Source organism: Muscardinus avellanarius, assembly GCF_963383645.1.
Source record: "Muscardinus avellanarius genome assembly, chromosome: 11".
NCBI classification, from domain to species: Eukaryota; Metazoa; Chordata; class Mammalia; order Rodentia; family Gliridae; genus Muscardinus; species Muscardinus avellanarius.
In genome coordinates this window covers 87,132,267-87,159,679 of record NC_137797.1, presented here as the reverse complement: position 1 = coordinate 87,159,679, position 27,413 = coordinate 87,132,267, and positions in this window count along the sequence as shown.

The window sequence follows — 27,413 nt, the reverse complement described above, 5'->3', positions numbered from 1 at the left end:
TCTTACAAGAACCAGGAATTGGGACACAAAAATATCTTTTGAAGACTCAAAGGCAACTCTGTACTCAATAACTTAGGAAAAGCAGGTCTTCGAAGATCGTATGAACAAAAAGCAAAAGAGAAGCCATAATGCCCAAAGCCTTAAAATGTAACTCAGTCTGACCTTTCCATTCTCCTTCCCAGGAGCTGGGGCCATCTTTACAAGTTGACTACTGTGTGCATTTGCTCAACTCACGGAAAGCTGACTAGCACAAGCAGAGACTGCAAATGTAAAAGGAAGGGGGGAAGGATTTTTAAAATCTGGTAGTCACCAGAAACTAAACCAAAGCAAGTCTTTTCAGTCAATTTCTATCTATTAAGTAAATACACCCTTCTGAAAGGATTTAGTGTTAACACTGGCATTCTATACACATTCTAAACACCAATGAACTTCACAATGTTACCCCTGCAGTCTTTGCTTTTTATAATCTATGTCTTTATATGCCATTTTTATTTCTTTTCAAATGTTATTAGCTCATAAAAAAAAGAGCAGCCGGGCGTGGTGGTGTGCACGCTTGTAATCCCCGCACTGGGGAGGCTGAGACAGGAAGATCGCACATGTTCGAAGCCAGCCTCAGCTACTTAGTGAGGTTCTCAGCAACTTAGTGAGACCCTTTTTCCAAATAAAATATAAGAAAATACATCTGGGAGTATGTATAGTCCAGAGGTAGAAAGCCCCTGGGTTCCACCCCCAGTACCACAAAAAAAAAAAAAATTTTTAAAAGAGAGCAAATAATTTAAATCATAAACATGTCAAATCAATGTCTTATTTTTCTACTTAATTAAATATAGGAGACATTGTAGAAAGAAAATAGTTCTCAACAATAATTCTTCATCATTGATTTGGCATTCCATTAATGTGGGGAAGCCGGGTGCAGTGGCACATGCTTAAAATCCTAGTACTTGAGAAGCTGAGACAAGAAGATCGCAGGTTTGAGGATAACCTCAGCTATACAGCAAGACTGTCAGCAACCTAGCAAGACTGTGATTTAAAATAAAACATAAAATAGGTCTAAGAGTGTGACTTGGAGGTATAATGTTCCTGGGTTCAATTCCCCAGTATATAAAAAAGGAAAAGGAAGGAAGGAAGGAAGGAAGGAAGGAAGGAAGGAAGGAAGGAAGGAAGGAGATCCTAACACTAGGACTTACTAGCTGCCGCTAGGTGCCAGGTTGTTTTAAGGCCTTGCACATTACAACTCACTCATTCCTTTTAGCTTTTAGCTACTCTATGCTCAGCTTGTGTCGTAGGCTTTTACAATTTAAATGTAAGTGAATGTCAAATGATTAATGTCCTTCTTGATCTGAAGTAAGCGCTCTGTCCAAGTTAGCTGTCCTGGTCACCATGATAGCTATTGGGTGGGTAATCACGGTCACGACTCACAAGGCTTATAAAATAACCTTCACATTTTAAATTTGTTTTTATATCTGCAATCCTATTTTCTTTCTGCTGAAAAAAAAATAACATTGGCCTTCTAAACTCTTTAGTACTACAAAGATTTGCCACCTGGTGTAGAATTATGTTCTCAAGAAGGAGCTATTAACATATCGCCTGAGTTTTTACATTATAAAGATAAACTGAGATTGGTCTTATTAAAATTATAATCTTTCAGTGAAGGGTCATATGTTTTCTCTTATATGTGAAGCTAGGGAGAAAATGAAATACAAGAGGGACTCCAGATAAAGGAGGAGAAACTCCACTAGAGTGGTGGAGGGAGCCTCAGGGAGGGAGGGAGGGGAGAGATCAGATGAAGGACACTTCCTGGATGCTATGTACATATGCAATATCATCAGTACCAATCTCGATATTATGTACAGGGAAGAAGATGGAATGGGGACCAGGGGGGAGCTCACCAGTACTTTGTGCACTCATGTTCCCATCTCTAAGAACTTCATGATGATGTGGGATTACAATGCACCCGCAAAAGTATATTTAAAAAATTAAAACCTTTCAGCAGGTTACGCTAAAAAGAAGGGGGAAAGCGGGGTGGAGAGAAACAGGCAGCAAGAAATGCAGGACAGAAGTAAGCAAAAAGCTCTAACTTGTATTCAGAAAAAGGATGGAAAGACATTTGGAGTCTTTAAATTCAACCTTTAACCAAAGATTGAGAATATTGTTTAGCCCAAAGAGAAGCTTAAAGCCCAGGATATTTTACCAAGAAGCCCATCTGACAGTGACTGACCTGCGTGTCCAGCAGTAACACCCCAACTCCATTAGCAATACTTAAAATACATGTTTCTACATATATTTTAGAAAATAGACACCCATATTTGATTCCTTTTAGCTAAGAAAGGAAAGTTCTTTCGACTGAAATTCCCACAGGTGATGAGAAATTGTCCAGCACCAGTTCTCAATCAATATAAGGCAAAACTAACCAACGATACCAGCAGCCAGAACCTCTACCACCTGCTACCATAAATTAAAGAGATTTTGTCTCCTTAACATGTGATTTATTTGGAAGAAGCTTTCAGTACTAATTTCTGAATGGAGCCAAGAAGCCTTTTGTTGAAATGAACCATTTTAATGTTGAGTTCAGTTCAGGTCCCAACACAGTTTCCAATAAACTTTCAAGTGAACACATAGATTTGGTGTTGTACTACATACACAGGGACTCAACTAGGAGAAACACACACACACACACACACACACACACACACACACACACACCCCACATATAACATTCACTCTAAGGAATTTGAGTCAGCTTGAGTAAGTCAACCAGTCCACAGAGTAACATAGGCAAGATTCTTTTTGTTTAGTACTAGGGATTGATTCTTTTTGTTTTTGTTTAGTGCTAGTAATTGAACCCAGGGGTATTCTACCTTTGTACCTTTGAGTTACATTCCCAGCCCTTTATATTGTTTTAGTTTTGAAAAAGTTCCCGCTAAGTTCCTGAATGTCTGGCTAAGTTGTTGAGGCTGGACTCGAACCTATAATCCTCCTGTCTCAACCTCCCAAAGTGTGCCACCATACCAGCAAGTTAAGCAAAATCCTCCTCCCTAATGAAAACCCCCAGAGGAATGTGGCACATAATTAAGAAAACTAGAAATGTCCATCTAATGTGGCTTCCTCTGTAATAGTTCCCACCATTTCTGCTTCTCCTGTTACAGAGTGAAAACATCTGAGCGCATTGCTAGTTGAATATTTCCTTCCCTGCTTTAGGATATTGCCTGGGCAACAGTAACCACCTAACTACTTCTTTAGGTCCTTAGCATGCACTACGAATGGCCCTACCTCTAGCTGCTAAGTGTTAGCAAGATCTGTGGACACTTCTTTGTATTTCAAAATAAGAAAAAATTTTAAATATGAAAGTTTTGTACGAAATTGTTTGAAAATTAGAGAGGCGCTGGGGACAGTAGCACACGCCTATAATTTCAGTATTTGGAAGGCTCAGAGGACAGGAGGATTACAGGTTTGCAGCCAGCCCAGTGACTTAGTAAGACCCTCAGCAATTTAGCGAGATCTTGTTTCAAAATAAAAAATAAAACAGGACGGAGTGTCTAGCTCAGAGGTAGGGTGCCCCTGGGTTCAATCCCCAGTACAAAAACAAACCTTGGAAAGGATCACAGAGGTAGTTCAGATATTGAATCCAAACAAAAGACTATATTAGAAAGGTGTTTTTAAAAATAACTGGTGCAAAGCAGGTTATATTGAAATCCAAAGGATGACAAAAGAGAAATGAGCACACAAGCTCTTCCATCGTGGGCAAAGTAGGGAAATAAGAGACCACCACCATAAAATTGAGGAAGAAAAACAGGTCAAATTTAACACGTTTTCAGATGCCAAGTATGGACTAACCTGTCAACTTGGGCTCTGGGCTACGGAGATTGAATTCAGAGGCGTCTGTGTGCCTTCACAGCTGTTCTCCGGGGCCCCTGTCAGATGCTCAAAGATGGACAGGGATGGTGCCTGGAATAGACACCCTCGCCCAACACAGGCATAAAGTCCTGGAAGACCCTGGGGGTGAGGCAGGAAATCCTGCGGCTGAGGGAGGGCTGGGAACGCTGCTAGAACCTGGATCCCAAGCCAGTGCAAAAATGTCCTCACTCCTGAGCTCCCTTCAATGACCCCCTCATTCATGCAGGGCAGACTGTGGCAGTGTTTGGGGGAGACTGCGGTATAGTGAGGCAGAAGTCTGAGGACGGAGACAACTTTTCCTCGAAAAGCAGGTGAACAGAACCTTCGGAAGACAGCCGATGATTAGAACCATCACCTCTTACCAAAATCCCAAGCAATCGCCACCTACCGCTGGGAGAAACAGGACCTTGAGGGGCTGTCTTTCTAGGCCAGGAACCGAGGGCCTGCTGAGCACTGAAAACAGAAGCAGAATGCTGAAAAGAAGCCTGCTGCAGCCTGGGCCAATGGTATGAACGAAGTGGCAGCGGGACCTTGAAAAAGATCGGGGCCATCCTGAGAAGCACCAAGGGCCCAGCCCGAGGAGCTGCGTGCCAGTCCATCCCTGCATTACTACGGTGAAATGTCCGATGCAGGCTACCTAGGAAGCTGGGAGAGGTTTATTCAGCATCTCGCTTCAGAGGTTCCAAGTCCAACCAGAATAGGGCAGTCTTGGCGAGGGCCCCTTGGCAGATGGCTGTGGCAGGAGCATGCGTTAAGAGCAACCAAGTGGTTATATTTCAACCCAGAAGCCAGGAGATCGGGAGGGGCCAAGCTCAGGCTTTGATAACAAGCTCTCAGAAGACCTACCAGGAGTCCTGAGAAGCCTATGGTCCCTCTCGGCCTCGCCTCCCAAAGGTTGCTCCCCAACAGCGCCACCCTGTGGACCAAGCTCCATTCGCAGCGTACCCTTGGCTAGAAGAGAATTAAACCACACCCCAGCCACCGCACAAGGCACTGGCGTCTGCCTCCAACTTACTACTCCTTTACTTAAGATACCCACTACTCAATGAAAACTTTTATAGAAAAATAAAAAAGATAATTTCAAACAATAAAGCAGTTAGTGGAGCCATAGCCAAAAATGACTCCGATGGTAGGAGCATCAAACAGATGGAGGCCGTAAATAACTACGGTGGTTTTATTAAAAGGATTTAGTGAAATGGGTAAACAGCATAAATTGGCACATGGGAAATTTCAACAGAGAAATGGAAAGTCTGAAAAAAGAAACAGAAATTCTAGCAATATGTGGTGTAGATGATGGAGAATTACTCCCACGGGGTTATTAGTGGATTAGACCGCAGTCAAAAGAAGAAAAACTGAAGACAGAAATCCAAACTCAAAGACAAACAATCATGAAAATGATCAGATCATCCAGAAACTGCAGGACAAGATCCAATAGCCTAACATACATGTACATAGAGTATCAGAAGGACAAATGTAGAGAAGAGGAAAGAAAGGATATTTGTAGAGGTCAGTTTCAAAATTAAGGTATGATAGCAAGCTATGTATCCAAGTGCACAGAACCTGAGCAGTTAAGTACCAAAAAAAGCACTGAAAAATTGAAAGGGGGTAAAAATCTGTTAGCAGAAAATTCTGTATTCTTAGTGAAAATACCTTTCAAAAATAAAGACAAAATTAAGATTTTCCAGGCAAACAAAATCTAAAAAAAAACTACTTCCCTCCACACTAGTTTCTTTAGAGTTAGAGCCTCAGAGACCTGTTAATATCACCAACTACCTGGAAGAAAACAGAGCAAGGGTAAGGTTCAAGCCTAAAGGGCAGTGGAACGAAACAGCGGGTAGTGTGAGAGCTGCAGTCACAAGACCCAGGTGCAAACCCAAAGCTCTCTACTGCCCCTCCCCAGCAGTGTGACGTTGGCCAAGTAATTTAGTGTCAGCCGAGAAAGATATAAAGTAGTTCTCAAGGTGAGGCCCCTGGACCCAGAACATGGGGCTCCAAACCTTCCTTTGCTCCATCCTCACTATGTGACCTTGAGAAAGCTACTTCACCTCCACCTGCTTCAGCTTCTTTAACTGTAAAGTAACACAGGTACCTACTTCATACGGTTGTTTGAAGATGAAAGGATTAGAATTCTGTTAAGTGTTTAAAAACCTGTCTGGAAAGCCAAAATCACTAAGTATTTGCTCTTAATCATCATCAAATGAAAGGAGATAATAACTCACAGGGCATTTATAACAATTAGCGAGGTCTGGAAAGTTAGTGTATCATACAGTTAAGAGAACAAACACTTGTGAACTTTTGACCAGACTGTGTGTTCCAATTTTAGCTCTTCTGCTCAGAAGCTATATGATCACAGTTCCTTTACTCAAATTTTTTATATTTCACTTTTTCCTATCTGTAAAATAGGTATACTAAGACTATATATTCAAAATATATTTTGTGTGTGGAACTGGGGAATGAACCCAGGGACACTCTTCCTCTAAGCTACACCCCCATCCTATTTTATTTTTTATTTTGAAATATAGTCTCACTAAATTACTGCATGCTGCTGGCCTTGAATCTGCTATCCTTCTGTCTCAGCCTCATAAGTATTAGGATTACAGGTATGCTCTACCAAGCTCAGCTTCAAAATATTTTTATGATAGCCAAAATACTATTATTATTATAATAATAATAATAGTACCTTGTCCATACTAAGTGGAAAATAAAAGTTGGCTATGTATTACATTTTTTGTGTGTGGTACTGGGAATGGAACCCAAGGGCATTCTACCTCCGAGCTATACCCCTATATTTTATTCTTTATTTGGAAACAGGGTCTCACTGAGTTGCAAAGAGCCTCACTAAGTAGCTGAGGCTGTCCTTGAACCATAATCCTCCTGTTTCAGTCTCCCAAATGCTGGGATTACAAGCATGCGCCACCACACCCAGCTTATGTATTACATTTTATGCTTATTTTTGAAGACACTGACACAAGAATACACATTCCATTCTTCTTTGCTGCCTATCTTATTTCTATTGTAGAATGGGTTCTCCCTGCAAACTAAGTACTTTCCAGCCAGCAAGAGTTGTTTGCAATGTATTTATCAGGTGGTGCCATGAATCTATTTGCTTGCATGGTTCTAATAAAGAAAAGGACTGTCCCTATCTGAAGCCAAGGCAGCCGTGTTGATATACTCGGCAGCCACCAGTGATCACTAACATGGAAAGGGCACTGTAAAAGAACTAGAGATACCCCAAGTCATTGTCACATGTCTTCTGGTCAATAACTACTCCTGAGAGATGCTGACAATTAAATAATGAACAATTAGGTGAAGAACACTCTATCATGGCCCTGCAATGAACATAGAGTGCAGATGTCTCTTTGGCACACCGATATTATTTCCTTTGGATATGTACCCAAGTGAGATTGTTAGATCATATGGTAGTTTGTGTGTGTGTGGGGGGGGGGGGACAGGGGGGGGTGGAACCCAGAGGCTTTTCTACCTCCAGGCTATACTCCCAAACCTATTTTTGGAAACAGGGTCTCACTAAGTTACTGAGGGTCTCACTAAGTAGCTGAGGCTGGCTTCGAACCTGTGTGATCCTCCTGTCTCAGCCTCCCAAGTGCAGGGATTACAAGCATGTGCCACCACGCCCTGCCATATGGTAGTTCTATTTTAATTTTTTGAAGAACTTCCACACTGTGTTCCATAATGACTATACTAATTAACATTCCAACCAACACAATGCAAATGGTTCACAATAGCCAAAATATGGAAGCAGCCCTAGAGTCCATCAACAGATGAAGGGATAAAGAAAATGTGGTATATATACATAAAGTACTATTCAGCCTGATAAAAGAAAAATCCTGTCACTTGTGACAACACAGATGAACATGGGGAGCATTATGTTCAGTGAAAAAAGCTATGCACAAAGAGGCAAATACCACATAACTTCACTTATATATGGAATTTTAAGGAGTATGACACATGAAAACAGAGAGACAGGAAATTTGGGAGATGTTAGTCAAAGGATACAAGACTTTAGTTAGATAAGAGAAACAAGCTCAAGAGCTCCACATTAGCCCCCCACTCCCTGTCCATCAGGGACACAGTCAGAGACCCCACGCCCCCGCAGTGGATTCCTGAAAGCAGAGATAGTGTTTACCAGATCTTGTATCTACTCTGTTTTCCTGTATATACATACCATAATAGTTTCATTTATAAATTAGGCACAATGAGAGATTAAAGATATAGGGGTGCTGGAAAGCAGGCTGGAAGAAGCGCTTTCCCCCACCCCAGCATGAGAAGTTAACTAGAGAAGTCTTCTCCCATATTAGGATTAGAAATAAGATATTAGAATATAGAGTTAAGATATAGAAGTATGGTAGGATTAGAAACAGAATGAAGATCCGTAAGCCCAGCTGCCCAGGTTGCAGGATTCAAGGACCAGGGCAGGGGACCCGCCAGGTCAAAGCCTCTAATCTCCAGCTTGCCGGCCAAGGTCTTTGAACATGGGCCCCATCCCCATATCTCTGAGGCAGATCAGCAAACAAGGCCATGCTAATCTGCTTTCCAGGCAGAGTCCTCAGCGCAGAGATAAACCTGGCCCAGCCAAGGTGGGTGGAAAAGGCAGCCCTAGGGAACGAACACATACCATAAGGGAGATAAGCAGTCTTTAGCAGGCTCTGATGTGTGTGTGTGTGTGTGTGTGTGTGTGTGTGTGTGTATGCATGTTTTAAAATTATTGGTTGTACTTGTTTGTCCTTGTATCTGATTGGTTGTATTCTAAGGTTGGCGGGCTCAGACTTTTGGCAGGCTCTGACGTTGTAACCACTCCCTCCTGGGGCTATAAATCCAGACTGTGGAGTGAGCCCTGGGTCGAAACTCGACCCCTGGCTAGCTGGGACAGAGCTGCAGCACAATAAACCTCGCTTGCATTTTACATCTCTTGTGAGTCCTTCGATATTTGGGTTGGTGGGCAATTCTCAGACCCTTCAAAGAAAACAATACTAAAATATATATCATAATAAAAGCTATATGAATGTGGTCTCTTTTTCTTAAAAAGTCAAGACAATATGGTTTTCAGATGGCAGTCTACTGTGGGTAACTGAAACCACAGACAAGAGGCATTCCACAGGCTTAATTCATCCAGAAAACATAACAATCTAATTGCATGGTTCAATAATGCAAATAAAAAGTGATGAGCTGGGCATTGTGGTCCATGCCTGTAATCCCTGTACTTGGGAAGCTGAGACAGAGGATCACAGAATTGAAGATAGTCTCAGCAAGTAGTGAAACTCTTATCAGCTTGACAAGACCCAGTTTCAAAATAATAACAAAAACAAAGCTTCAAGTGCAGCTCAGAGGCAAATGCCCCTGGATTCAATCTTGAGTACCACAAAAAAAGGGATGCTGCAGCGGATTTGTGAGCTGGGTCAGTTTGTGTCACTGATAGCTGTAGAGTTACTGCCCTTTTGGATCCACCACTGTCCCCTTCCTGCTCCAACAGGTTGAGGAGCAGTGGTCTTGGTGTAGCCATTTATTATATATTACAGTTTGACCTGTTATGGTTTGGGGGAACTGTTCCCGGGGACCCCGGTTAGGCTCCCGGAGATTATTCCCGTAACCATGGGTTCTTGTCCAGACTTAGGACAGATGTACACTAGTCCAGACTCTTGCTAAAGATTTAAATGAATTTATTAGTACAAAGATAGAAATAAAGAATACAAGTACAGCTCTATACTATTACAGAATAATATAGGGGGTTGACCTGAAATGAAGTCACCCGAATACAAAATACACAACAGCTTTTATAGACATAAAGTCCCCCATCTTGTTCTCCTACATAATTTTATGACATAGGTCTAAGTCTGCCCCTTAATTTTCCCTCCTGTTGGTCTGTGCCTAGGTTTCTTTGTTTAAACCAGAATGATCCACCAGGTCAAGGACCATATGGTATCTGCTCTCCTTTCATGAAGGTAGATCCCCTCCTCCCATCCTCTTGGGGAATCCTTCTAGATGTCCTTTATTATGCAAACGTCTTTTGAATGTGAAAGTCCAAAGTCCAACTCCACTATCCACTTGCTAATTACTTGTAACAAGGACACTTAGCATTATAATAGCTACCTGACTCCTGGCAGTAACCTGGTCCTTCCCTCTTACAACTCTGTGCTCCATTTTCTATAACCCGATTTTTGAAATATATATTAATAACTTGCACTTCTTTTTCTAGTCTTTTTAAGCCATTTCCTAATACTGGGACATTATAGTTAGATATAAAATGTCCCCCAAAGAGCTCACTTATTAATGTTTGGGGCTGATGTAATTGAGTCATGAGGGCTGTGACCCCAGAGGTGGATAATGTACCAGTATTGGAATGGCCTAGGAAGATTTGGGAAAGCTCTAATTATTAATATATTTCAAGCGTGCGCCACCATGCCCGGCTGGTCATATCTTTAAATTATGACTGCAAGGATGCTGACTGGAACTCCATCTAAAGTCTACAATTAAAACACAAACATTTCTGTCCCCCCTAATGTACCAGTATTGGGAATGGCCTAGGAAGATTTGGGAAAGCTCTGATTATTAATATATTTCAAAAGAAAATAATTGATATATTTCAAAATAGTTGTGTCAAAATGGCGACAGACATGGGTAAAGGACTTGATTTCTGCCTAAAACAGGCAGCTATTCCAATGTAAATTAACCTAGCTCAAAGCAATTAACCAGTCAATAGGAGAGGAGAACTAGGCCTGTCTCTATCTAAAGACAGATCTTAAGAGGAGAACTAAGGCTTTATCTGAAGACAGATATACATGATTGGATAAGCTAGCTAAGATGGTAGGAGGGGTCGACCTTCATGAAAGGAGACACCTTGCCACACCTTATTGGGAGAGGTACCTTACAGGGTAAGGAGAGGTACCTTACAGGGACATTCACTAGGTCAGGATTACGTGAACAAGATGGAGATCATGGGTATAAAAAGTCCGGCCCATGTGTAATCCCTTTGGTGTATTCATTTCGAGTCACCCCCTCATGCCATTTTGGCATGGGGCTGTATTTCTATTTTCCATATTTCTATCTTTCTAATAAACTTCTTTAAATCATTAGCAACTGTCCAAGCTATGCATATTTATTCTTAGCTTATGACAAGAACCCGCAATAATTTTCTGGTTTTGGTCATTTGGGGGTTTTGTTATGGTTTGGGGGTAAGTGTGTCCAGTGTTATGGATTGGGAGACTATGGTTTGGGGAAACTGTTCCCTGGGAACCCCTGCTAGGACACACTTACCCCCAACCCATAACAAAACCCCAAACAACCCCAAACAGAAGAAAAACTGTGGATTCTTGTCCTAAGCTAAGAATAAATATGCATGGCTTGGACAGTTGCTGAAGATTTAAAGAAGTTTATTAGAAAGAGAAATACAGACTATAGAAATACAGCCCCATTCCAAAAATAGCATGGTGGGGTGACTCGAAATGAATACACCAAAGGGCTTACACATGGATTGGAATATTTATACCCATGACCTCCATCTTGTTTACATAATTCTGTTGTAGTGAGGTACCTCCCCTTAACCCTGTAAGGTACCTCCCCCAGCAAGGTGTGGCAAGGTGTCTTCTTTCATGAAAGGCAAGGTCAAACCCTGCTCCATCCTCCCTAGATCATCATGTATATCTGTCTTCAGATAAAGGCCTAGTTCTCCTTTCTTAAGATCTGTCTTTAGATAGAGAAAGGCCTAGTTCCCCTCTCCTATTGACTGGTTAATTACTTTGAGCTAGGTTAATTTACATTGGAATAGCTGCCTGTTTTAGGCAGAAATCAGGTCCTTTCTTTACCCATTCTGCCACCATTTTGACACAACTATTTTGAAATATATCAATTATTTTCTTTTGAAATATATTAATAATCAGAGCTTTCCCAAATCTTCCTAGGCCATTCCAATACTGGTACATCCAGGACCCTAGCAGGGGTTCCTGGGGATCAGTTTCCCCAAACCATACTCCCAATCCGTAACACTAAGGAAATTACAATATATATCCTAAATTCCAAAGGCATCTTTGCGTGTGTGTGGTGCTGGGAATTAAACGCAGAGCATTCTACCTCTGACTACACACCAAGCTCTATTTTATTTTTTATTTTGAAACAGTCTTATGAGGCTGGCCTTGAACCTGTGGTCCTCCTGTCTCAGCCTACCAAGTACTGGGACTACAGGTATGTGCCACTGCATCTAAGACATCTTTAGCCAAAGAAATTTCACATGAATTTTTTTTTTTTTTTTTTTTTTTTTGTGTGTGTGTGTGGTACTGGGGGTGGAACCCAGGGGCCTTCTACCTCTAGGCTACACTCCCAGACCTATTTTATATTTTATTTGGAAACAGGGTCTCTTAAACCAGCTGAGGCTGGCTTCGAACCTGAACAATCCTCCTGTCTCAGCCTCCCAAGCACAGGGATTATAAGCATGCACCACCACGCCCAGCTTCACATGAAATTGAATGAAAAGAAATGAGGAGGGGAAATTTTTTTAAACATCTGAAATTAGTGCCACTCTCATGGCATTGTTCATGCTTTCAGTTAAGCATTGGATTAATTAGGAATAAACTGTTATCAAGAGTTTAAAATGAAGGACTCATCTGTTAAGCAAACATGAATCCACAAACACTTCTCTACCTGGGGGATTCCAATTTCCATAGATACTCATTTTATTTTATTAAGAAACATCTCCCTTGCCGGGCGTGGTGGCGCACACTTGTAATCCTTGCGCTTGGGAGGCAGAGAAAGGAGGATCACGCAGGTTCGAAGCCAGCCGCGCACGCTGGCTTAGGAGACCCTGTTTCCAAATTAAAAAATGTAAAAATAGGTCTGGGAGCGTAGCCCAGAGGTAGAAGGGCTTCCAGGAACCCCAGTACCACCAAAAAAAAAAAAAAAAGAAAGAAAGAAACATCTCCCTTTTATTATTCTTATTGTTAGGAATCTCAGGGAAAAGGGGAGTTTCCAGGGGAAAGTCTGGTTCCTCCCAGGCAAGGCGTCTTGCCTGGAATGAGTGTGAAGCCCCACACAGTTGGCAGTTGGAGCACCTCGTCCCTGTCCTGCAGCCGAGCCCAGCCTGGCCCAAGTCAGGATCCAGGGAGTTGGTTTCATCTACCTCATTTGACTGGTTTCTTGGGAGTGATTTTGTTGTTGAACTGAACGTGGGGCGCCTCTGGCCCCTCCCTCTGGAGTGACTCTGTTGGCTTCCAGGGCCAGCACACAACAGCAGCATGTGCGGAGGATGCTGTGAAAATCTTCCCGGTGACCCGCCTCCAGTACATCCTGTGGTCTCTGGCCCTGGTGCAGGAGGAAGATTTTTCTTCTGGTCCTTGGGGAGGCCAGCTTCCCTCTGCCTCCCCCATGCTGCTGCTCTTGCAGGGGCTGGCCTGGGGGGGCCTCAGGGCCATGCTGTGAGGCTGTGCTGGGAGGAGGGGGTCCTCTTCACAGGGCAGCTCAGGGGAGTGGCAGGCTGGCTGTCTCTTCTGCTGCCCTTTGTGTGGCTGGCGGGAACTCCGAGGGCACCAGATTGCAGGCACAAAGATCAGGCTGGCTGGCTCTCCTCCAAGGCAGAGGGAAGGCTGAATGGTATGCTGGGTTGGGGGTGGTTTGGAGGTTGACTGTCCCTGGGTTCCTTTTCTTTTAGCTTCAGTGGATTGTGGAGGCTGCTGTTTACTTGTGTAGAAATTAAAATTTGTAGAATGCTTCAATTTTTTCATATCTAGTCAAAAAAGCCATTTTTTTTTTACTTTTAAAGACATCATATCTACACTCAAAGTATCCAATTTATTTTTCTTTCAACTTGAAATGATTGGTGTCGACAGAATGGTAGCACATCACTCACACCAAAATGCTTTGTTTCCTAAGACACTATAGGACACGTTATTAGCATCTATGGGATGAGAGAAAGGAAGGGCTCGTCCTAACTGCCCTGTAAGGCCCTCATCACATTTCTTTTGTTATTAAGCTTTAATTGGTGCACTGCAGTTACACATCACAATGAGGTTCAAAATGCTACACAGCACTTGGTGTACTCCTCCTGTGTCTCCTCCCTTCCCATGATAGTGAGGTTGGTAGTGATGCCTTCCTATATGGACAAGCAGTATTTAGACTGACTCTTTCCTTGATATTCCTTCCTCCCTCCCAACCTCCCTCCCATAATCCCTCCTACTATTCTCCTTGTCTCTCTCATTTTCGTAACGTCCACTTTGTTTCCTATTTCCTCTCTAGTTTCCACATATGAGAGAAAATGTATGACCCCTGACTTTCTGAGACTGTCTGATCTCAGCATACTATTTCCCAGTCCCATCCATTTTCCTGAAAATGACATAATTTTGTTCTTCTTTTGGTGGAATAAAACTCTATTGTGCACATAGACCACATTTTCTTTATCTATTCATCTGCTGACCTACAATACACAAGGGCATGCATGTATCATTATAGTATCCTGAATTCAGTTCTTTTGGAATGATGCCAAGGAGTGATATAACTGGGTCTTATGGTGTTTGCATTCCAATTGAGAAAATTTCATACTAATTGTGGTTATACTAATTTATTGTTTTAATATACTTTTATTGGTTATTATAGACTCACATTACAATGTAAATCATGTTGATAGTGACATACATGCCTGGCTTCCTACACATCCTCCCCTTCCCCATACAGGTACTGAGATTGACATTGGTATTTTCTTCCCCCAGACCACCCCCTGGCTGCACTGAGGTTTCTCCTCCAATATCTAGAGTCCCTCTGGTATCCCAATTACTAACTAGCTTCTGCATATTAAAGAAAACATGACCCTTCACTTTCTGTGACTGTCTAATCTCATTTAACATAATGTTCTCCAGGTCCTTCCATTTTCCTGCAAAAGTCATAATTTTGTTCTTGATTGATGACTAGAATTCCACTGTGTATATATCCCATAATTTTGCAATCCATTCATGATGGGTCCAGCCCATCAGCAGTGAGGCTGAGCAGGAAGGAGAGTGCCGACAGCCCGAACAGAACCACACGAGCCAGGAGACATGTCAAGCAGGATCTCATTTATTTCTCTCGGGCAACCCAATTTAAAGCAAAAAAACCGCAAGGGGGATTTCCAACAGGAAACTATTCAAACCTATCAAGCTAAGGGTCACCCTTGTATGTGCAAAGCACATAACTTGCAGCCAATCATTATCCAGTGCACGAGGGGTTCATGAGCACGGAAGCATTATTTGAGTCAATAAGGCTCAACATTACCAAATTGGGCTAGCGGGGGCAAGGGGAGTAGTTACACCCTCCATATCCACTCGGCACTACATGTTGCAGATTCATTGGAAGTTTTTGTAGTTCTGTCAGGAGGTTGTGCAGACCCCAACACGGTCGGTGCTACATGTAGCTGATTCATCAGAAGTTTTGTCAGGTGGTTGAGCAGACCCCAACATCTCCCCCTTCCTTTTTATATATGAGGGCGAAATGCATGGTCCCTGTCTTAGGTTGTCCTCTTTTGAGATTCTTACCCATCATTGGGTACTCATGCTTGATAGCCGCTCATAAGCCACCCCAGCCCCTGTCTTAGGTTGTCCTCCTCTGAGGATCTTACCCATCATTGGGTACACGGGGAGCAGAGGAGGGATGTCCATAGTCAGAACGCCAGTTATACTGATTGGGCTCTTTCTCAGTAAGCTTTGGATATTGGATCTCTACTTGATGTATTTTAACTGCCTACAAACTGAACTAATCTATTGAGGATACAGGGGCCCAGGGTACAAACAATCAGGAGAGACACAAGGGGGCCCAATAGAGGGAAAAAAATAAGGCAAAAGTGCATTGAAGCTTGTCCATAATGAGTTGTCTTGTAGATCTTGCCAGCGTTTTCTAAGGTCTTCTTGGAGTTGCTTTATCTTGTCCTGGACTAAGCCCGATTTCATAAAAACAGCATTTTTCCTGTAAAAACAAGTATAAGCCTCCCTTTTCGGCCATTAACAAGTCTAATTCTTTTCGGTTTTGTAACGCTACATCTGCAAGGGAGTCTAAAAGTGCCTTTGTAAAATGGATTACTCTGGATAGCCTGTCCATCTATGGGGAGTACTGGGAAGGTACCCCCTCCACAATCACAGGGCCACCCCATCCTTTTATTAAGGATCTCTCTTGCTTACCTGGGTCTCCAAATCCTTGTATACCATACCTTATTTGTGCTAATAGGATCAGACTAATGAGGATTTTCATCTCCATTTTGTATCTCTCTTTTTGCAATTAAGAAGAAAGAGGTAATCCCAGGGATCTTTTTCCCTGGAATCACAATTATTAGTGCATGGCGGAAGATATTTAATGTCCCTTGCTGGAACCCACAGGGGTCTTTTTTCATCTGGAGGGAAGGAAGACGCATCCAAATCCCCTTCAAGCCGTAATCAATGGGTCTGGCCCTCTCCATAAGCCTGTGAGTGGGTCTTTCCATTTCACCAAGACAGATGTATATGTGACTGAGGATGACCAATGTTTCTGGAATGGTGAAAGTTATGGGCTGTATTTCGAAAAATTTAATATATTTAGAATAAGTAATGCTTTTCTAAGCTGATCATGTGTGGGTAATGAGTCCCCCCTTTGTTTTTGTAATTCAACCTTTAAGGTATGATTAAATATTTTTACAATGGTCTGTCCTCTAGGATTATACGGAATGCCCATAGTATGGGAGATATTCCAGGTTTGGAGGAAAACAGCAAAGGTCTTGCCCATAAAACATGGTCTGTTATCCATTTTTATCTGGTCCTGCAACCCAAGGGTGGCAAAACATTGTAGCATATGACTAATAGCATGTTTGGTCTTTTCTCCCACATGGGCTGAGGCCCAGCATGTTCAGGAGGCCCAGCATGTTTTGTATCAACTGATACAAAAATGTATTTTAATTTACCAAAGGGGGAATAATGAGTTACATCAATTTGCCAAAGATTGTTGGGGCGTAATCCTTGAAGGTTGCTGTCCAAGATTTGTAGGGGGGGGGTATTTGAAGGAAGGGTTGGCAGGATCAACAGGCATGCACAATCTTTTTTAAATCAGTTGTTAATGCCTGTGGGTATTTATGTTTTACGCCCCTCCAATTGACATGAGTAAGTTGATGGAATTTGGTGGCCTCTGTTATGGAGAAAATAGAGGAGGCTAATTTGGCTGCAGTTTGATTGCCTTTAGAGAGGAGGCCCGGTAGATTTTGGTGGCCTCGCAAATGTTGTAAAAATATAGAATGTATTTGTTGTTTTAAAATTGATTGTGTTTGAATCATTAGTGGGGTAATAGGATTGGAATCTAGTTTAATATGGGCCTCCATCAATAAAGGTAACAGACTAGCCACATATTGGCTATCTGAAAATAAATTGATGGGTTCATGAATGGCATTTAATACTAATTCTACTGTAAATAATTCTTTGAACTGGAGAAGCCTTCTATTGGGTGGGATATTATTTGAATTGGCTGTGAGTCTTGTCCATTGACAAATGAAGGATATATAACCACAGCTGCCCCCATACACCCCTTACCAGAAAACACCATCAGGAAATTTGGATTAGGCTCTCAGATAAAGATTTCTGGGGGCCTCCACTCCAATCTAGTAAAAGAGCTCATCCACTTATAAGGACCATAATGACAATCAATGTTACCTAAAAATCCCTCTAATGCTATTGCCACTCTTTTATTATTTTTTTGGAACCAGGTGAAATCAGATAATCGGTAGGGGATAATTATATCCTGAGGGTCCATTCTAAAAAGCCGATTTGCTATGTCTCTACCTTTAATAATGCAATCTGCTACTTGATCAATTATGGAATATATCCAGGGTGCTCCTCCTATGGAGAGGTGTATCCAATGAATGGGCTCTCCCGTCTGGGCCAAAAGAGCCAAGCACAGGGTGCTTCCCATGAAATTAAAGGCAGCGTGGGATTAAATCATCTTAAGGATGTCTCATTAATTGACTTCTGTAATTTTGCTTTTGGGGTTATCCCAGCAATAGGGGCTTCAGTAGGTCCTTCATTTAATTTCCTCAGCTCTGTCCGTACCTGGTCTTGGTAGGGGGAGGGTAAGGCCGCCTGTTGGAGGCCAGTGGTGAACTGATCGCCTGTATCAGAGAGCATGCCATAATTTAGAGGTATAACAGGCTGAGCAGCTTGGTTCCGTTCACCCTGGATTTTACACTCTTTCTGAAAATATTCTGTCCACTTAAGAAAAAGAATCCCAGGGAGCACAGCCTTAGTGAGGTCTCTCCAGTCGCACGGGACAAGCGCCTGGTGGGCTAATCCTTCTGTAAGGGCGTCTGCCCACGGTGAGTCAGGCCCGTCCTCTGTCACAGCCTAAGTTCTTTCAGGTCTTGTGGTTCCCAGGGGTACCAGGCTGCAGGGCAGTTTCCTCCCGGGTTGACATTGACAGGAAAGAAGCCCACAGTTTTTCCGACTCCCCCTTTGCCAACATGTGGCGGTGGAGCCAAGGGTATGGAGAAGGAATTGGCTGGGAAAAGGGGCTGTGGGGAGCCCTTAGCGTCTCCAAAGGGATCGGAGGGATCGGGAGGTTTCTTAGGGGCTTTGGGACTGGAGGGGGGTGTATGCTCGGCGGCCCCTTTTTTCGCTGGCTTGGGGCCACAGTCAGCAAGTTTCTTCGGGGGTCCTGGGGGAAAACAACCTTTAAGCACGGAGATGGTGGGGAGAACCCCCAGTGGAAGGAGCTCCCCTTGCTCTGTCTGGGCTCACCTAACCAGTCTCTCAATGAGATCCCAGGTGTCCCATTCAAAAAGATCACTTTCGGGGAGCCATGGGGCAACTTTTAAAAGGCACCTCCAGGTCTGGGTGGCTTGGCTATCAGTGAGATCAAGTCCTCAGCTCTTGAGAAAGAGTCGAAGGGATTCTAGGGCAGGGTCAGGTTTAGAACTGGACTTCCCCATAATTTATGAGGGGACACTCACCCGCAGACCGATTGGCCTGTCAGTGTTTCACCGAGAAAGAGTTCCTCACACAGGGCACCAGACTGATGGGTCCAGCCTGTCAGCGGTGGAGCTGAGCAGGAAGGAGACTGCCGGCAGCCCGAACAGAACCACACGAGTCAGAAGACATGTCAAGCAGGATCTTGTTTATTTCTCTCGGGCAACCCAATTTAAAGCAAAAAAAGCCGCAAGGGGGATTTCCAACAGGAAACTATTCTAACCTAAGCTAAAGGTCACTCTTGCATGTGCAAAGCACATAACTTGCAGCCAATCATTATCCAGTGCACGAGGGGTTCACGAGCACGGAAGCATTATTTGAGCCAATAAGGCTCAACATTACCAAATTGGGCTAGCGGGGGCAAGGGGAGTAGTTACGCCCTCCATATCCGCTCGGCGCTACATGTTGCAGATTCATTGGAAGTTTTTGTAGTTCTGTCAGGAGGTTGTGCAGACCCCAACACGGTCGGTGCTACGTGTAGCTGATTCATCGGAGGTTTTGTCAGGTGGTTGAGCAGACCCCAACACATTCATTTGTTGATGGACATCTAAGTTGGTTCCATAATTTGGCTATTGTGAATTATGCTGCTATGGACCTGGATTTGCATATACTACTATAGTTCTCTGATTTTAGTCCCTTTGGAAAGATATTCAGGAGTGATATGACTGGATTGTATGGTGGATCCATACCGTTTTGGAAGAATCACCACACTGATCAGCATAGCAGCTGAACTAATGTGCAATCCCACCTACAGTGCAGAAGAGTTCCAATTTCCTCACCAACATGTATTGCTTTTTGACTTCTTGATGATTGCCATTCTGATTGGGGTTAAATGGAATATCAGTGTAGTTTTGATTTGCATCTCCCTGGTTGCTTATAATGTTGACCATTTTCCTGTATTTGTTGGCCATTTGTATCTCTTCTTTTTCTTGTATCTCAATACTTAGGAGGCTGAGACAGGAAGATCACAAGTTTGAGGCCAGCCACAGCAACTTAGGAAGATCCTCGGCAAATGATCAAGGCTCTGTTCAAATTTAAAAACAAAATAAGGATAGAGTATAGCTCAAAGATAGAATGCCTCTGGTTCAACCTCCAGGACAAGGAAGGAAGGGAGGGAAAAAGAGAGGGGAGAGAAGAGGGAGGGGAGGGAGAAAGGAAAAGAATTAAAGACAAGACTTCATAGAGAAATCCTCAAGCTTTCTGGTGTTAAAAGAAAGCGTGTGCACTAATTTGACACACAGTGGGGGGGGGGCTAATGCAAAGCGTTACTCTTCTCATGTGTTTTAACTCAGGGAAAGAACAGTTGCAGACAAAACTTTTGATCAAGAGCCATGTGTGCCCACAGTCCAGGGTTTCTCACATAGTAAATTCTGCTTTTAAGCCAATCACTACAAAGAAAATAAAATTAGCAAACTAAATAAATTAAATGAGTAGGAAAGTATCATTCCCCATGTTTGTGGACATGTGTAACCCATATTTTATTTACCTAATAAAGTATTTAGTCAGATTTGTATCAGCTGTAACGTAATTTTGCCCTGGGGTTTTTGGCTCAGAAATAGCTCTCACATGTGAACTCAGCAGCAGCATCAAAACACAAACAAAATCAAAGCAAAAACACATGAAAAACCAAACCCACTTAACTCTACGACTTCATTCCCAAAGTGTGCATCTCAGAACTTCAGGTTTGCCATTTCTCATATCGCTTCACCGTGGACTAAATTCATTTATCCCAAAGGGATACCGTGACTGTCATGCTGCCAACAATTTGCCAAATCGAATAATCAGGACAAGCCTTTGGGAAGAAAGAAAAAGACCTTTTATTGATTTACTGACAATGGGAAAAGTTCAGGGAACGTCACCTTCAGATGAGCTTCCTAGACTGGCTGGCCTCAGCTCCTCATTCCTGTAGTCAGTGTGCTGGCAGGAACAGGTTACTAAGCGTGGTGACACACACCTGTAATCCTAGTACTTGGGAGACTGAAACAGGGAGCTCACAGGTTCAAGGCTATTCTCAGCAACTTAGTGAGCCCCTGTTTCCAAATTAAAAATAAATAAATAAATAAATAAATAAATAAATAAATAAATAGACAAACCTAGGAGTATAGTTCAGAGATAGGATACCCCTGGATACCTCTGGGTTTAGTCCCCAGTACCAAAAAACAAAACCATGTTACTTGTTAACAGGGAAAGAAGGAGAAGAAAAAAGATGTTAGTTTTGGGCTAGCTGAGCTGCAAGATCATAATTAATCTAAGAAATGGACCCCCATTACCTTTGAAATGTCACAGAAGAGAAGTTTGAGAAGGTCCCCCAGAAGGGAGAAAAGGACCTCAACTCAGCCCCCGCAGAGTTACTTGATTTATGCCACAGAAAGGATCTTCAGGGCGTGTCCAAAGAGCCACAAAGAAAGGGTGTAGGAAAACGAGCAATAGAGCAAGGTACGAACTCAAAGGGAGAATGTGGGCACGCCCTTTGAGGGTCTCCAGCTCTCCTATTTAAATGAAACTTAGTGTGGGGCTGTCTTCAGCCTACTGAGCTCAATTCTCTTGCTCACAGGCAGGTCACAGCGGTCTGCTTCTTTTATTATCCTTAGGCTGACATCATCTGGTCAATAGATAATGTTTGGACCTATAACATAAGCTTTAACAATATTTTTCCCTTGGCTTCATTTATTCTAAACAAAATGCATTGTGTAAACTAGCAAAGTACATAGACATTAATAATCTGTACTCACAGTACTGGAAGGTTTAAGGGCTTTTTGAGAATTCAGGCCTGGAGGAACAAGAACTTGTGGAAAGAGAGGGTGATCATGGAGCGTGGTTTCTTTTCCCTTCCCAGTTGGTCTTCTTTCTACCCCTCTTTACTTTTTCTAATCCTTTATCGATGTAAGAAGATACACCTAAGTGCCCAGCACACCCCTGGCCCTCAGGAGGCTGGACCACAGGCTGCTGGCCTCTGCCTCTCCTCCTCAGCGCCCCCCTTCTCTTCCTCCTGTTCTTCTCATTCTACCCCTCCACTTCTTCCCCTACTCCTGGCTCTAGGACCTCCGTCTATGGTTATCCTTCCTATCCAGCATCTTTCATCAGCCCTCCCTAGGTGTTTTCTTCTTTAGCCCTCCTCAGGACACCCTATCTATGACACTCATGGTAAGAACACAAGCCTGGAATGCAGCTGCTCCAGGAAACAGCTCTTTCTCCCCATCCCTGGGTTGCCTCGAACTCAGTCCCAGCACTGCCTTACCCCCGCCCGCTCATGTGCACATTTCACAAATACTCTCACATCTCCACGTGCCAGGCACAGTGCCAGGAACTGGAGCATCATTGTGAGCCAACCCCAGCAAGGTGCCACTACCTCAGAGCGTCCTCCAGGTCTGGATTCAGACACCCAGCCCACCAAAAATGCCTTCTGAAAGTGGCAGCCTCCCCCCGACTCCTCACAGCTCTTCTCCACTGCCTTCTGCCTGCTCAACAAATTCACAAATCCCTTTTCTCTCCCTCAAGGATCACATGCCTTCCCAAGAATTATTCTCCTGAAAGTTCCCCCCCAAATCCCTCTCTGACCTTTCAATGTCAACAAAGAGCTCCCACCATGATGCCTGGCCTTCCTCCCCCCATCCACCAGCAGGTCGAGTTCATTCCTATAGACACACACACACACACACACACACACACACACACACACACTCCAGTGGTAGTGAGGTTGGAACCCAGGGGCATTCTACCTCTGAGCTATGCCCCTGGAGGAGAGGAACTCCACCCACAGCCCTTTTAATTTTTTGTTTTGAAACAGGATCTCACTATGTTGCTGAGAGTCCTGCTGCATTGCTGAGGATGTCCTCAAAGCTGCCATCCTCCTGTCTCCGCCTGCAAAGGACTGGGATTACAGATATGAGCCACTGTGAGTGCTCCTGTTGAATCTTTATCCTTCAACTGCCCACATCCCCTCTTCTCTCCATTGTCGCTACGTTTACTCAAAATGCATTGGTTCTCATTGGACAATGTAACCGCCTCTAAGTGGGTTCGCTGTGTCCCTCCCGCTCCCACAGTCAACTGGCTACACAACAGACCAAGTGATCCTTAGAGCAGATCTGATCATGTCACTCTATGCTTTCAGGATTTAAAGTAGAACCCAAAAGTCTTCTCATCCCACTCAAAATCAAACCCATACTGCCTCCATAGCCCACCCAGGACTTCGTCATCTGAGCCACGCCCCTTCTCCTCCCACTTGCTGGTCCCCTCTGGAGGGCTCCCAGTTGGGCAGAGTGCGCCTTTGCTGGGTCTCAGTTCTGACCTCACCTGCTCATGAGGCTGCCCTGACTGCCCACGGCGTCCTGCTTCACAGGTCCAGAGTTCATACTGCCTGCTCGTTGCTGCCTGTCTACTGTCTGTCTTCCTCTACTGGTAGGGAAATTACCCAGGGCAAAGCCTCGTCTTCCTTATTCACCAGGACATGCCTGGTGCCCAGAACATGCTCGGCACATGGTAGATGCTCAGGTAATGCCTGGTAAGTGAATGGCTAGTGGGATAAAAGAATAAATGGTTATAAGCATACAATAGAGGGAGTAACCAGGAGAAAAGACACTGAAGAGGAGGTTTTCTAGGGAAGACATAACTGGAAGTGATAAGATAGCATTGCTATATATAAAACGCTTGTATTACTAAAATCCTTACTTGTCCATTAGAAGCAGTGACACCTGTGTGGGTAATCTGTCAATCTCCGAAGCCAAGTCAGAGAAGACAATAATAACACTGCTATAAATGCTCTGGGAGATCTCATGCTTTGAAAGCATTTTCCTGTCTGTCTTCATATCTCTGAGAAGCTTCCCCTGGGTCCCTCTCATATTTGTGCTGTACTGAATTTATATCAAACACAAAGAGCAAGGGGGGATGGGGATGGGAAATGCTCTCCTTCCCCAAAACTGAGATTGCCTATTCTCTGATGTCCAGAGCTCTTCCACCAGGGGAACAGTGACATGTTTGCTTAATATTTATTTATTTAGTTGCTGCGCCGGCATTGATGCCAAGGATTCGTATGTGCTAGGCAGGCATTCTACCTCTGAGCTATCCTGGCTCTGCTCTTATTTCTCTATTGCTGTTGTTCTGATACAGGAGATGGAACCCAGGGGCATTCTACCTCTGAGCTATACCCCCCAGCCCTGTTTATTTATTTTTTTTTGGGGGGAACAGGATCTTGCTAAATTGCTGAGCCTAGTCTTGAACTTGCAAACCCCCTGTCTCATCCTCCCAAGTACCAGGATTACTGTACAACCACATCTGCCTTCCAGCATTTTTTAATGAGGCTTCAGAGCCCACAGCTCAGCAGCCTGCTTCCTAATGAGACCAGCACAGCACCTCCCCTTGCTCCCCTTATCTAGTATAGAAAAGAAAAGAGGGGGAGCGGGAGGGAAAGCTGGAGAGACGGAGGTCACAGAGCCACGCCCTGCTTCACTCACTCCAGACCACACGAGGTGATGCTGGACATTGAAAGAGCACAGAAAGGGAGCCCAGACCACTCATCCAGAACCGCAGAGCGCACAGGGCCACCGGGAATCCACTGTTCTGGGGTTCTGATGGCAGCCACCCCAGGCTCACTGTGGGAGAACCACTGTCTCCCTACCTCCCAGAGAGAGGGGCTGATGGTGAGCAGGGCTAGGGGCTCCTTGGGGCTGCACTGCTGATGGAGGTGCAATTGCCCCGGGATGTATATGGAACTGAAGGAAAGCAAAGTCAAACAGAATGACACAACTTGCCACAAAAAAAAAAAACCAGCAGTTTTTTGGCCTGCTCCCTGAAGCAAATATTTTAGCACCTTTTAATTTTTTCTCTCTTGCCTTCATGTTTTAAAATAATATAAGCATACTACTTGTTATGGTTAGGTATAGAAAGTCCCCTGGTAGAACTCATGAATTAATGTTCAGAGGCAATAGGATTGAATTATAATTATAATTATATTTATAATTATATTTATATTTATATTTATAAATAAATATAAATATAAAATTATAATTATATAAATATATAAAAATATTTATATTTTATGTAATTTTATAATTTATTTTATATCATTTTATAATATAAATTATAATTATAATTTATAATGTAAATATATAATATATAATATAATTTATACTATAAAATTATAATATAAATATGTATTTATAATATAATTTATATAAAATTATAATTCTGGTCTCACTAGTGGATGCATCCAATGTAATAAGTTTATTAGGTGGTAACCTAATATTATTAGGTGGCAACCCAGGCAGGTGGGGTTTGACGAAGGCAGTGGGTCACTGGGGGCATGATCCTGGGGACTGAGCCTGTGTTTTTGAATCCTCTTGCTTAGTCTGTCTGTCTCTCTCTCCTTTTCTCTCTCTCTCTCTCTCTCTCTCTCTCTCTCTCACATTTCCAGCCTCCCATCTCTCTGCTTCCCACCACCATGCGCTGAGCTCCACAGACCTGACCTGACATGAACTGAACCCTGAAGTCTCCATAACTGTGAGCAAATAAGTCTTCCTTCCTCTAGTCTGTGAGGCCAGGTATTTAGGGTCATAGGAATGAGAGTGACTGAAACGCTACTAGTACCTGACTTTTGAGTCTTCAGCATTATCACATTGATTTCTTCCTGTGGCAGATTCTGCTTCCCTGCAGCACCAATCACACACACAGGGGTGTGCCTGTGTACTCACACACTAGCACACACTCCCCTTCCCTTGCAACCTCTAATGATGCATTCCCTCACAATGCTCCATTATGTCATGGCCAAGTAAATACTGTTCATAGCTGAGCCACGCTTCACTACAGACGTATTTTCTTTCTTGAGTCACATTGGGATACAATTCTGTGCCTATTAGATTGTCAGAGAGTAAAGATGTGATGTCACAACGCATTGGTGAGTATGTAGCACCAAGGAATCCCCACATACTGCAGCTGCGTGCATTAATAGCCACTCTGCACCATATGTCTCTGGAAAGATTGCCTTCTGTGCCTTTGTTTACCCTCCATGACACAAGGGTAACAGGGTTTCGTGAGCCTTAAGTGACTTACGAAACAGGGTTTCGTGAGCCTTAAGTGAAATGCCGTGGCGCAGCCATGGCCCGTGGCCAGCACTCAACAAGTCTCAGCCGTGTTGCCAGATCTCTCTGTTGCAGGAGCTCGCCGTTCTCTGATGTGCCAACTGTCATCGAGCATTTGTACAGTCAGTTATGTGATCTCTGCATCCCTGCCAGATAATAACCTCTTCAAAGATGAGAACCATGTTTTTGTTGTTGTTGTTGTTGTTCTCAGCTATATCCTTGATTCTAGAAAAGTGCCATGCACAAACTAAATTTATTTTGAATGGATGGATGAGGGAAGGAGGAATGAGTGAGTGGCTCTACTTAAACAGAGATGCTGAGCATGAGAGTAAAAAGTTTCTTCTTGTGTGGGTTTGGTACTGAGGATTGAACTCGGGGCTACTCTGCCTCTGAGCTGCACTCTCAGCCCTTTAAATATTTTATTTATTTATCTATTTATTTACTTATTTATTTACTTATTTATTTATGTGTGTGTGGTACCAGGGGCATTATACCTCTGAGAAACACTCTCAGCTCTATTTTATATTCTTTATTTTAAAACAGGGTCTCACTGAGTTGCAAAGGGATTCACTAAGTAGCTGAAGTTGTCCACAAACTTCCATCATCCTGTCTCAGCCTCCCAACTGCTGGATTACAAGCATGGGCCACCACACCCAGCTCCCTTTTTAATTTTTAATTTTGAAACAGGGTCTCACTAAGTTATGGAGGGCCTTAGTTGGTGAGGCTGGGCTTGAACCTGTGATCCTCCTGTCTCAGCCTCCCAAGTACTGAGGTTACAAGAGTGGGCCATCATGCCTGGCTTAAAAGTTTCTTAAACAGTATAGAATTGGAAAATGGGTTATGAGGCTTTTAAGATACATACCAGCGGTAATTCCTTTCAAAGCCTTGGTAGTTTATTATGGCAGAGTTCAGAGGTGAAAAAGAATAAAGAATTGCCCTCTTTGGGCAAAGAAGCCTATTTTTGTACATATGGAATGAGAAAAAGAAAGAATGTAGGTGTTAACTGCCAGAGAGCTGCAATGCCGCAGGAAACTCTAATTCAGTGACAAAGGTTTAGAAGCTTAGGATCGGATCAGACCAGGGTGTCCACTGTCATCCATTTGTTGTCTACAGCAGAATGAAATGAAGGTACGACGTAGTTTTGGTTTGTTCTGTTAATTAATAGACTTTATTTTATTATTTTTGGTACATGTGTGTGGTACTGGGGATGGAACCCAGGGATGTTCTACCTCTGAGCTACATTCCCAGCCCTACTTTATTTTTAGTTTGAAGCAAGGTCTCACTAGGTTGCTGAGGCTAGCCTCGAACCTGTGATCCTCCTGTCTCAATCTCCCAAGTACTAGGATTACAAGCGTGCACCAGCACGCCCAGTTAATAGACTTTATTTTTGAAAAGCAATTTCAGGTTCCCTATACCTCCTGCTCCCCTCTCACCAGCCTCAAAGGCAGGTTTTTATTGTTGTTGTTTTGTACTGGGGATTGAACTCAGGGGTTTCTACCTCTGA